This window comes from Kryptolebias marmoratus, linkage group LG14 (assembly GCF_001649575.2).
Source record: "Kryptolebias marmoratus isolate JLee-2015 linkage group LG14, ASM164957v2, whole genome shotgun sequence".
NCBI lineage: Eukaryota > Metazoa > Chordata > Actinopteri > Cyprinodontiformes > Rivulidae > Kryptolebias > Kryptolebias marmoratus.
Window position 1 is genome coordinate 25,731,081 of NC_051443.1, and position 11,528 is coordinate 25,742,608.

Below are 11,528 nucleotides of genomic sequence, written 5' to 3' on the forward strand. Positions count from 1 at the left end.
TTTTTCAAAAGGCAAATAAAAGCTAAAAGTATCAAAAGGCTGGCTCAAACATGAAAGCATAATAGGCTAGCTAAAAGCAGCAAAAGGCCAGCTAAAAGCTAAAAGTAGCAAAAGGTTAGCTGTAAAAGCTGAAGATTTCAGATCAGTAGCTAAAAGTAGCATAAAGCTAGCTATAAGCTATTTTGATTCAAAGGCAAATAAAAGCTAAAAGTATCAAATGGCTGGCTCAAAGATAAAACTATAACAGGCCAGCTAAAAGCAGCTAAAGGCCAGCTAAAAGCAGCAAAAGACCAGCTAAAAACTACAAGTATCCAAAGGTGAGCCTAAAAATTTAAAGTAGCAGGAGGCTAGCTGAAAGTATAAAAATGCTATCCAAAAGCAGGAAAATGGTAGCTAAAGGCTAAACTTAGCATAGGAAGACAAAAACGGAGAAAGTAAGCTGAAGCTAATTTTAAACAGAACAATATTTTACTGACATGCAGACTGTTTTTTAAGTTATTTTCTATCTATCTATCTATCTATCTATCTATCTATCTATCTATCTATCTATCTATCTATCTATCTATCTATGGATCGATTGAGCAGCTCTATTAGAAATAAAAACATCTTACAGGAACTGAGGTATTTAATAATCAAGTCTTCACCTAATAGCTTGTTTCAAATCGTCCCTCTGATAGTTTTGCTTTGACCCTGGTGGGAATTCAACTTTCAGTAAATTGTTCCAGAATCTCGTCCCCAGGAGCCGGTTTCTCTCTCTGTGTGTGTGTGTGTGAGCTCACCTGTGGAGGATCCTCATCAGTGGTTTAATTAGGCTCAGAGCTGAACGCATGCTGCTGTTGGGGAGCTACAGGGTTTATTTCCTCTTCATAATGTGGCTTTTTGGCTCAGATATTATTGGTTTTAGCTCCCCAATCACAAAGATGACTGTGAATCAGTCAGTTTTACAGATACTGAGCTGAATCTGGGTGTGGTAGTAGCTGAAGGTCATCTCTAACACACACTCTGAGCACTTACAGGTTGTGTGAGATCTCTGTTTAAATCTTTGACGTTAAAGGTGGCAGGAAAGATGCATTCTGTCACTGAACTGAGAGACCTTTCACGTAATTATGGACTTTTTATCTGCTTTAAAGTTGGAAATGACCTTTGACCCTTCCCAGATTGATAGGCAGCAACAGTTGCTTCTTCAAGTTCATTGCTGATGTCTTTCCGGCTTGGCGTTGTGCTAACAAACACCTGTATGCTACAGAACAAAGTGTGAATGGTGCCTTTATTTAATCCTAAATGTTGGCTTTAGAAGCAAAGTTATTGTATATATACTTTTTATATTTAGTATATAGATTTTCTGGGAGAAGAAGAAGTCATGTGAGACTACAGATGAGTCGCCCTCTGGGTTTATTACAGTCGTCTGACTCTCCACCAGCTGTGGATTCGGAGGGTAAGCTGGATCCCCACCAGAGTCCATCTGGGACCAACGCCACCGGCTCCATCTGAGAGCTGCACAAAGAAAGGCCTCAGAGGCTTATCACCCACCAGAATGAACAACCCTGACAAGACAGAAGCGTCACTCAGGAGTGGACCTCGATCAGATAAGCTAAAATAAAGCTACTTTCTGTCGGGGAGGCTGTAAGGGTTACAGCAGGAATATGGTTCCCCTCAAACACGCAGATCCATCAACAACAGAGACTAAAACAGATCTGAACACTGATTTTACACAACCTATAGGTAAGGAGAATATGTAGTCATGACCACTTTGTTTTAGAAAAGCAGAAACTCCAACACTTCGTCCATCTTTCAGTTCTTGGGTTTAATGTTTTTATGTATCAGAACAAATTAAACTGATCTGGTCTTTATTACAAATCGAACCTCAGGTGAATAAAAACACTCAACAGATTCCACTGAGCCATTATTTATTAAACAATCACTGGTTCCAGCTCCTGATCCAGAACCTCCTCCAGCAGCAGAACTCTCAGTGGGTTCCTGGTTGTGGAGGAGTTGTGGCCCACTCTTTTTTCCAGCGTTGCTTCAGCTCATTGGTTTCTGCTCAGCTCTCTGAGGTTCTGGTTCTGGACCGTTCTGTTTGTCGGACAGATGGCCTCACATCTGACTCCACAATCAGCCCAGACCATCAGCCCTCCACCACCGTGCTGACAGCTGCAGTGCATTCTGGGTAAACATCTGTCCTCTGGTCTGGTTCTGCTCCAGAAGTCTTCTGGTTCCTTCAAGTCGAGCTGCCATGTTGTTTTTAGAGAGAAGAGGCTTTAACCTTTAACCTGCTGACTGAGGCTGTAGAGACTGATGGAGCTCACTGCACGGTCTGACCTTCAGGGTGAATCAGCAGCTGTCTTAAATGTCTCCTCTCGTGAATAATCTGTCTCTCTGTAGAACGATGGACTCTAAATGACCTTGACCCCTCCCAGGTTGATGGGCAGCAGTAGCTGCTTCTCTGAGGTCATTGCTGATGTCTTTCCGCCCTGACATGAGGACACATTGACTTCCTGTTAACCAGATCTTTACCTTTTAGAGCCAACTTAGATTCTTTATCTTATTTAATTGGATCGGATGCAGCTGTGTATTTTTACTTGTTGGTTCAGGAAACTCCAGCAACAACCATCTTTAAAGAACTAAAAGATAATTACACTAATTCATGATTTAAAGTATTATTAATAACTTAATATTTACCTTTGTGATCGTTATTTCGTTTGCTGCATTTCTTTCAATGAAAACCAGGAGTTAAATTAATGTCTTATCTGTGGGTGTTTCACTGCGGACAAAGGTCCTGACAGGTGTTCCCTCACCTGCCTGACTAAAAGGGCACTTAGTGGCCAATTTACCAACTGGATGCCTGTTCCTGCAGCTTTTTGAAGGTCCTGATTCAGACAAGCTCTGTGATGTTTAATTTAAAGCTTTTTAGTCCATTGAAAGTGATGGACGCGTCTGACAGCAAAAGTGGACATTTTAATTGGTTTTAAAGATTATACAGTGAAGGTTAACTTACTGTGAAAGTATTAAGGTATGTGGTCCTTCCTGCCACCAATCAAAGGAAGGTATTTGCTAAAAAGGTTTAGAAATATCTTATTTTATGGCACATATTATTGATAGTTTTCTGGGCATATTAATCCCAACAAAAATCATTTTTCTGACCTCGAAAACATTTAGTTACAGTGTGTTATAATAATGATTTTGTAGTTATTTTATTTTTCTGTTTCTTTCGTGATGATTTTTGGTTTGGTACTTTTTCCTGCAGCAAATAAAAAACATCAAAACATTGAAATCAATCAGGAATATTGACTTTTTAATTTTGGTAGCGATAAATCGAACATTACTGATTAAATAAAACTATAATTATAAAAGGAGCTCTAAACCCGGTCCTGTTAGGAGCTCCTAAACCCGGTCCTGTTGGAGCTCTAAACCTGGTCCTGTTGGAGCTCTAAACCCGGTCCTGTTAGGAGCTCTAAACCTGGTCCTGTTGGAGCTCTAAACTTGGGCCCCGAGCTGTGCGTCTTCAAGGTCGAAAATGAACTTTTAATGTCCAGATTTAATTCCTGACTTATACGCCGGATATGGAAATGAGCTCGGACATTACGCAGTCCAGTGGAGCATCACTTGATGAGTGTGAAGCATTTATTAAGCGTTCAGTTGGAGACTAATGAAAGCCTTTTAACCTGCGACTCATCAGAACGTCCAAGACAAACCAGGTCCGACATCAACATCCACTTTGAATCAGGAGGTGAGAGGAGCGCGGTGTTGAACGAGACGTTCGTTGGAAACAATCTGCAGGGAGAAAGATGGAAATATGTGGTCAGGATTGATAAAAGGCCACCCAGGAGGAAAATTACACATTTTTTAAAAGTCCACCAGAAGAATCAGCCTTTAATGTATTGAATTAAGGTGCAGACATGCTCATTATTTTTCATTAAATGAGCAGGGTAAAAGCGAGGACGGTTGGTCAATTCTTGGAGAAGGAAAAAGGGTTTTTAGGAGACTTTGTTTTGGATTCTTTATAATTTTTTAGAGAAAGGCACAAACAGACACACATGTTAGAGTATTTTGTTTTTTTAATATGGTTTTATTTATATTTACTCAATTTGTTCTTGATTCACACACAAAAAAATAAAACAAATTAAAACAATGGTCTGTAATTTGTTTGCAGTTTTTAATAAGAGGCCAAAAATTTACCTAATTTCCAGAGAAGTTTTACATTTTATAAAATAAAACTTAGATTTGTGAGTTTTTTTGGTTTTTCTTTGTGTCTGTTGGTTTTTGTTGTCTTGTTTTCCTTTTTGTGCTGTCTGTGTCTCCAGTGTTTTTCTATTCATCCTCAGTCTCCACCCGGGTTTCTGTCACGCCCACCTCCACCTGTCAGTAACGAGTTTAACGCACCTGTGCCCAATTACCGATCATCCTCTGTGCTTTAAAAGCCGGGCCTTCTCCTCCACTCTCCGCTGGAACAAAGCAGCAGACAGAGCAGCAAAAGAAACAAAGAATGAAATTAACTTTACAATATCATTAAGTAAAGCAGAAATTAAATCTATAGCAAAAAGAAAGTTGCAGCAATGGCAGAAACAATAGGAAGACAACAAAGGAAGATGTGTTATAAGATTCAGAGAAGAGTGGGAGAAATGAAGAGAAGACAGATTAATAATAAGCAGGCTGAGATTTGGACATACTGCACTAAACAACACGATGTATAAAATTAAAAAACATGATACAGGTCAATGTGAGTATTGTGGACTAGATGAAACAATAGAACATGTAATGTTAGTATGCAATAAGTATGACCAAGATAGAAGATCAAAGAAACATGTAATATAATAAAGATATTGCAAAAAGAAACAAAAGTAAGAGCGTACAGATTATTGTCAGGTATTTGATGAAAACAAAGTTAGTGACAAGGCGAGGCTTGGCAGGACTCAGACTCACAACGACACAACAAAGTTTTAAGGATTTTATTGCCAGGAAGCTGGAAGCAGGCTCAAAGTCTATGATCGTCTCACTCACGTGATCGGCTAGTGGCTGGACCGGAACTGGTAAGTCTACTCCAACTTGGTTTAGTGTTGCAGACCGGCTGGTCTGAAAGGGGCTGAGACGAGAGGGAAAGTCCAAGTCCAGGCGTGAGGTCGTTACCAGTAGGTCAGAGTTCCGAAGCCAAAACCAGACAGGGAGAATCCAAAGGGCGAGGTCCAGATGAACGAAGCAAGGTCGGTAACGGGAGATCAGAATCCAGAGCAGTATCAGGCAGGAGACGATGGTCAGGAAACAGGCAAGGGTCAAGATCAGGCATGAACATGAGAAGTACGCTGGACATTTACTTGCAGTTAGGCTTTCAATAATCTGGCACTGAGGTGTGTGAGCTGTGGGTACTTATAGTGACAGGAACAGGTGAGACACATGAAGCTGATTACATGGGCATGGCAACATGGGCGTGGCTTGAACTGTGGGACTGTGGAAAGTTAAGTGACTGTGGCAAGAGGCGTGGCAGGAACAGATGGAGCTGTGACAGTTAGGGAAAAGAATATAATATCCACACTCCATATCAGTAGGTGGCGGTAACGCACACCATCAGTTGTTTGCCAACTGCCAGAAAACACCACAGAAGAAGAATTCTCCGCTGGTTCTCCTTCGTCCATGTTTTACCACTCCATGCTTTGCTTGTCTATGTTTGTACTTAATCGTAGTTTTTGCTGCAGTGTCAGCCTCTTTGTTTTTATTTAATAAATGAGTTTTCTTTAAGATGAGTCTGAATTCTGGGTTTGTCTCCTTTTCCCCGCACTCTGACAAGATTAAATATTAGCTACTTTGTTCAAGTCTTTGTCATCCATCCATCTTGTCTCCGTGGTCAGATCGTGGAGGCAGCAGAAAACTCAGACCATTGTTTATTGTGAAAACACAAAAAGATTCAGGCAGCCGGATGAAATCTCAGAGCCCAAAGGACAATAATTAATGCCTGGAGGGCCGCTGTCCTGGAGGTTTTAGTTGTTTCTGCTCCAACACACCTGATTCAGATCATTTAATCACCTCCTCACCAAATTATCAGGTTCTCCAGGAGCATGGCAACAAGTCGTCCATTTAAACCAGGTGTTTTAAAGCAAGAACACGTCTAAAACATGCAGGAGAGCGCCCCCCGAGGGATGGAGTTTGACACCTGTGGTTTAAATGACTGATAATTCTTCATCCATTCATCTGGCTCTTTGTTACCATCTCTAAGACGGATAACTGTCCCTCTCTGAGGACAGAGACATGGAGCTGAGAGTCTGTCCGTGTTCGTATGCAGAGTTGGACGCCAGCTGCAGGGTGGTGCCACTTTGACGGCTGACGAGCTCAGGACGACGGCTGAGTGGAAATGAATGTGGACAGCCGAGCGACCGCGGGGCAGCCCCGGCCGAGGGTCGCCGTCCGATGACCTTGTGCTGCCTCGCGTGGAAAGCTGATCTGACAGCGCGAGGCCCGGGGCCACGGACACACATGTGGGGGCACGGACCGACACCGACACCGGGACTCAGGACTGACTGATGGATTCAGGAGGACTGTGAGGACCGGGAGGTGTTGAGCTGTTAATATGGGCAGTTTGCATGCAATTAACCAATTAGTGCTTCTTTTTCTTCTTTGGCAGAAATGATCAAACAGTGAAACACATTAAATCTGTCTGACTGGAGGGTCAATTGTTTACATGAATGATGGCTAAAAAGATCCAATGAAGTAATAAAAAAATTTTTTTAAGAATAATAACTGACTCTAATAATAATGTTTTATTCAACAGAGCAGGGTGGTCAAGAAAATGATTATATCCTCCATGTTTATTGGTAACTTTGGCTTGTTTATATATCACTTCTGTAGTTAAACAATGATTTGGTATATTCTTGTGTTATTTAATGGGTTAAACCAGTTTTCCTATTTCCTTTTTGAATGAAAAGTTTTGGTTTTGACTTCCAAACCATGCACATAAATGGTAAATATGGGGAAAAAAAGATTCTTATAAGAAATGCTAAACCAGAAATTAAGAACAATAATTGTTTTGAGTTTGACAGCATTAATGCATGAAGACTAACACCACAAACAGTGTATTCAAAGACAGATTTGTGATGATATAAGGGTAGATGAAGATAAAAACACTCAATTGAGTCAAACAACAACTTTCTCTTTTTAGGATGAATTAAACAGAAACAAACTGGGTTATTTTCAGAATAATTCAGGACAACACAGACATGAAGAGGGTTTAATAAAGGAGCAAATCAAAACCAAGGACTAAAACGATACACTAAGTATTTATCAAATAAAAGCATTTATTAAAGATCTGATGTTGACATTTAATCCCAGCAAAGTGCTTCTGTGTCTCCTGGCTGCAGTTTGTAGATCCTTGTGTTCATTCATCCCTCAAATTATTAAATTATTAATAAATTATGCTAAAGCTCAGAAAGGGTTGATTCTGGTTGTACCTGAGGAGAACAATATACCAGAGATTATGTGATGCAATAAAATACGCCCTCATTATTTACAGTTTTGACCCCCCTCATCGGGGCTTTATTTCCTCTCAACCTGGTTTATTTTCTCAAGTGTTGCTGCTCCCAGGAGTGGAAAAACAACAACAACACTTTTATAAATACTCACTTCCTGTTTGGACATTCGGGCTCCCATAGCAGCTCTGCTCTGAAAATATAACAGATTACCAGGCCACGTTTTTCCCGGAGATTGATTTATTATGCAGGAAATGAAGTTTAAGGATGTAAATAGTGTTTTAAACTAATGTCTGCATGTTTCTGAAAACATTTCTGTGGTGTATTTGTATGTAAATATAGATTTTCATGCTACAGTTGATTCTAGTGTGATCTAAATCTTCGTTCAGGTTTGCACGAGGAACCCTCCAAACTCCACCAAGACCCCTAACAGCCTTCGTCCAGCGGCTCTCACCCCTCATGAAAGCCGTGGAGAGGATGGTTGAAAAGAACACGACCCATTCACAGCTCGACCCCCTCCAATATGCAAACCAGCCAAGAAGAGGTGCTGACGATGCTACAGCCTCCATCATCTGCACCGTCCACCAACATTCAGCCAGCCTCCTGTTTGCTGACCTTTAAATATCCTTTAAAATCTGATTTATGAAGAAATCTGCTCCCGCTGGCAGAGTTACCTGATTAAAAATCACATTATTTTGCTCTGACAGGAGCCCGTTCTGTGCACAGAGTCCGGGTAGGACTTAACTGCTCTGCTTCCAGAAACGGCCTGCAGTGCTCGCAGGATGGAGGCCATCTTTACGACTGTAAAGGTGGTCAAATGGTCAAGAAATGGTGGAAGGAGATAACACAATCATCGTGCACAGAGGAGTCTGTGACAGTCTCTTTGTAACCCAAACGACGGATGCAGGGATGGAGGGCAGACCCCGATGGGAAGAAATGCCTTCCAGCGCTGTGCACTATAAGTTCATGTAAAGAACCATCAGAAGACCAACAGGATTATTTCACAGCTGGTGGTGGTCCACCAGGAACTCTGAGGACACTCAACGCTCAGACAGATACAGGAAGTGTCAGGGTTTGGGTTTTGTTTTGTTTTTTTCTTTGAGATTTCTTCTGTATTTAGGGTTCTGTCATCATTCACTTCTCCTCTGTTTATCTCTTGTCTTCCTGCCACTCCCATCTTCACCTGCTCCTGGTTGTAATCACTCACCTGTGCCCACGTCCCCTAATGACCCTCAGCTTTAAAACCTGGTCACTTTCTCCACTTCCTCGCTGGTTCGTTGTCTCTAGTCTCCCATTGTTTTGTTCTTTTGCCGTGCCGTGTTGTGCCGTTTTGTTTTGCTGCCCCGTCAGCTTTTTGTTTTCTTGTTCTTTTGTTTAAAAAAAGTCTGCGCATTGGGTTCTCCACTGTCTCCGCCCGCCCTGACATGAAGACCAACTTCTTGTTGGATAACCAAACCAATAAATGCTGCAGTGGGAGGCCTTCCCAGGACTAAAATGTACACGCCTCACAACCACGTGGGCAGATCATAAATCCAGCTTTACAACCTCTGCAGGCCCAGATCTTTGCAGAAAGACTTCTGACCTACTTCAGCTTGGACCACCAGCTCCTCCTCGGGAACCTGGACCTTCAGAACCTCATCCCAGCTCCAAACCCAGGACGATCAAAGACCCGTTGGCAGTGGGTTGGATCTAAATTGTTCCTAATCCTTTTTCAGAACCCCGCCTTAAAAAAACCCAAGCTTTAAGAATAAGACTTTGTTGTCTGACTCAGTGCTAATGCTAATGAAGTTAGCCGTGAGTTACTCTCTGCTCTTAATTTAAGCTAAAAAAATAATAAAATCCGAAAGTGGCAGTGCAGAATTGTGTGTGCAGATTAATACTATGAGCCAATTTGGTGGTAAAAACAGAATTTTTTTTTAAAAAACATTAAAAACTTCAAGGTCCAGTCATTTCTTTGTTTTTTAATTGCAGCCACCGAGAGGTCATCGTTAATAAAACGTAATATTGGTTTTCATTCTCTCAGCTTATTATCAGGTTTTCCTCCCTGCAGGATCAAATAACGCTGCAGAATGAGCTCTGGATGGTTTCATTCTTCAAAAGGATAAAAAAAGCTAAGAACATTTTTAGTTCAATTAGCTTGAAATAGATGCCATTGTTGACTTTATATTAAATGACACGCAGGGTTCATATCAGCAGAAGTTTCACGAACTGCAGGGGAAACTTTTTCATCAGAATCAGCGTTTCAGTAAAATGCAGCTGCTTTAAACTTGCACAGAATCTTATGCAAGTTTTAATATGTGCTTTAAAGCCTCCCTGTCGTATTAATTTAAATATTAAGAGGAAAGAATGGCCGGACAAAGACAAACTCCCACTCACGGCGTCATTTTAAGACCCGAAGGCGGCAGCTGTGGGCACCGTTTGATTGGCATTCTTAGGTTTAACAGTGTGGGTTAATAGTGGTCAGCAAGAGAGCACTTAACTACTCTTCTGTAGTTGTTAGTCAGAGGTTAAAAAGAGAGAAGAAGAAGTCCAATCACTGGAGTCCTACTTCAACTGATAAAAACTGACAGGATCTGTTTTTAAATGATCGCCCACTTTGTTCACCTTCATCAGTCTGATAAAATCCTCTTCATCATTAAGACATCATCATCACCGTCACACCAACTTCTCTCTCCTTCAGCGTCGCTCTGTTGGTTTTTATTTGTTGCAATAAAGCTTCTTTCTGCTATTTTAGCTGTTGATAAATCAAAACATTCGGCTTGTTCAGGATGATTCTGCTGCATTCAGCTGGTCTTTTGCTATTTTTTTAGCTTTCAGCTGTTTTTAATTCATCATCCTGACATTTAAATCATTATTGTTCTCATCTTTATTGTTTTTATTATTCGTTTAAATTCATTTAAAATTTTATACAGAAGAAGAAATTCTAAACTCAAAGCGCTCAGATTGCAGAACCTCCACCGAAGGCCGCAGTGGGATTAAAAAAACGGTTCTGATCCGGATCATAATCTGGGTCAGAACCAGAATCTAATCCACTGTTTTCTGTTTCAACCCCAACATTTAATCCAGATCTGTTCTTCCGTTTTTACCAGACAGACAAACAAACCAACGGACCCAACCGGAACCAGAACCTCCTCGGTGGAGAGACAACGGGTCACCTTTGACCTTTGACCCCTGAGGCGTCCAGCTGTGCAGTTTGACATTCCTACATTACTCTGTTGAGTTAACTGGGTCAACTGTAACCTTAACCTTTGACCCTGTCACCTTAAAATCAGTCGTGATCACCCTTGACCTAAGAGGTGTCTCCATTACATGGTTCAATAGTTGGAGCACAAGATCGTCTGTGACCTTTGACCCCATGCCCTTGAAATCAACAGTGATCACCCTTGACCCATGAGGTGTCCAGCTGCAGAGTTAGAGCACGGGCTGATCTGCGACCTTTGACCTCGACCTTTGACCGGATCTGGTCTCTTGTTCCTTGTAGCGTGTTCGATGTTTCCTGAAGATTTCCTGAAAACAGACAGAGACGTTACTGAAAACACGACCTCCTTGGTGGAGGTAATAAAAATCATTTTGACATTGATGAGTTTAATTTCTGACCAATTGAACTCATTTTATTTAAAGTAAGTCCAGTTCAAACCAGTTATAATCCGCTGCGGTCTAATTTTAGTCAGTTCACCTCAGTTATTTATTGCCGTAATAAAGGAACATCCTGATGAACCCAGTTTCTTCAGCAGCTTGGTGCTGCAGTTATTATTATAAAGTCAGTTTATTGTTCCGTATAAAAGGAACATGCAGTAAACTCTCTCTCTCTCTCTCTTCATTACCGGTGACTGATGCTGGCGATTTATCCACAGGAGAGTCTGATTCATCTAAAAGCTCCAGCAGGCAGCTGTTTAACTGAGTAACACTTAAGACCCTCAGCAAAACGGAATTCATCTTAATTAATTCTTAGACTCTTTATAATGCCGGAGTAATTAGCTAATTAAAGGTATCAGAACGGGAGCTCAGATTCATCTTCTCACCTTCGTGTTTTTAGGAGCTGGATCCTTCTGTGGCAGGGTGAATCACCTCCATACC

At 41.3% G+C, this 11,528-nt stretch overlaps 1 long non-coding RNA gene across 1 annotated transcript; it reads right to left on the bottom strand.

Moving 5' to 3' along the window:
• Positions 1 to 3,387: 3,387 nt before the first annotated feature.
• On the bottom strand, positions 3,388 to 5,301 carry LOC112449908. Its single transcript, XR_003038464.2, has 3 exons — positions 4,999 to 5,301; positions 4,381 to 4,442; positions 3,388 to 3,771 (listed from the first exon to the last, which is right to left on the bottom strand). It is a non-coding gene; the product is annotated as an uncharacterized LOC112449908 (long non-coding RNA).
• Between the last annotated feature and the right edge of the window lie 6,227 nt (positions 5,302 to 11,528).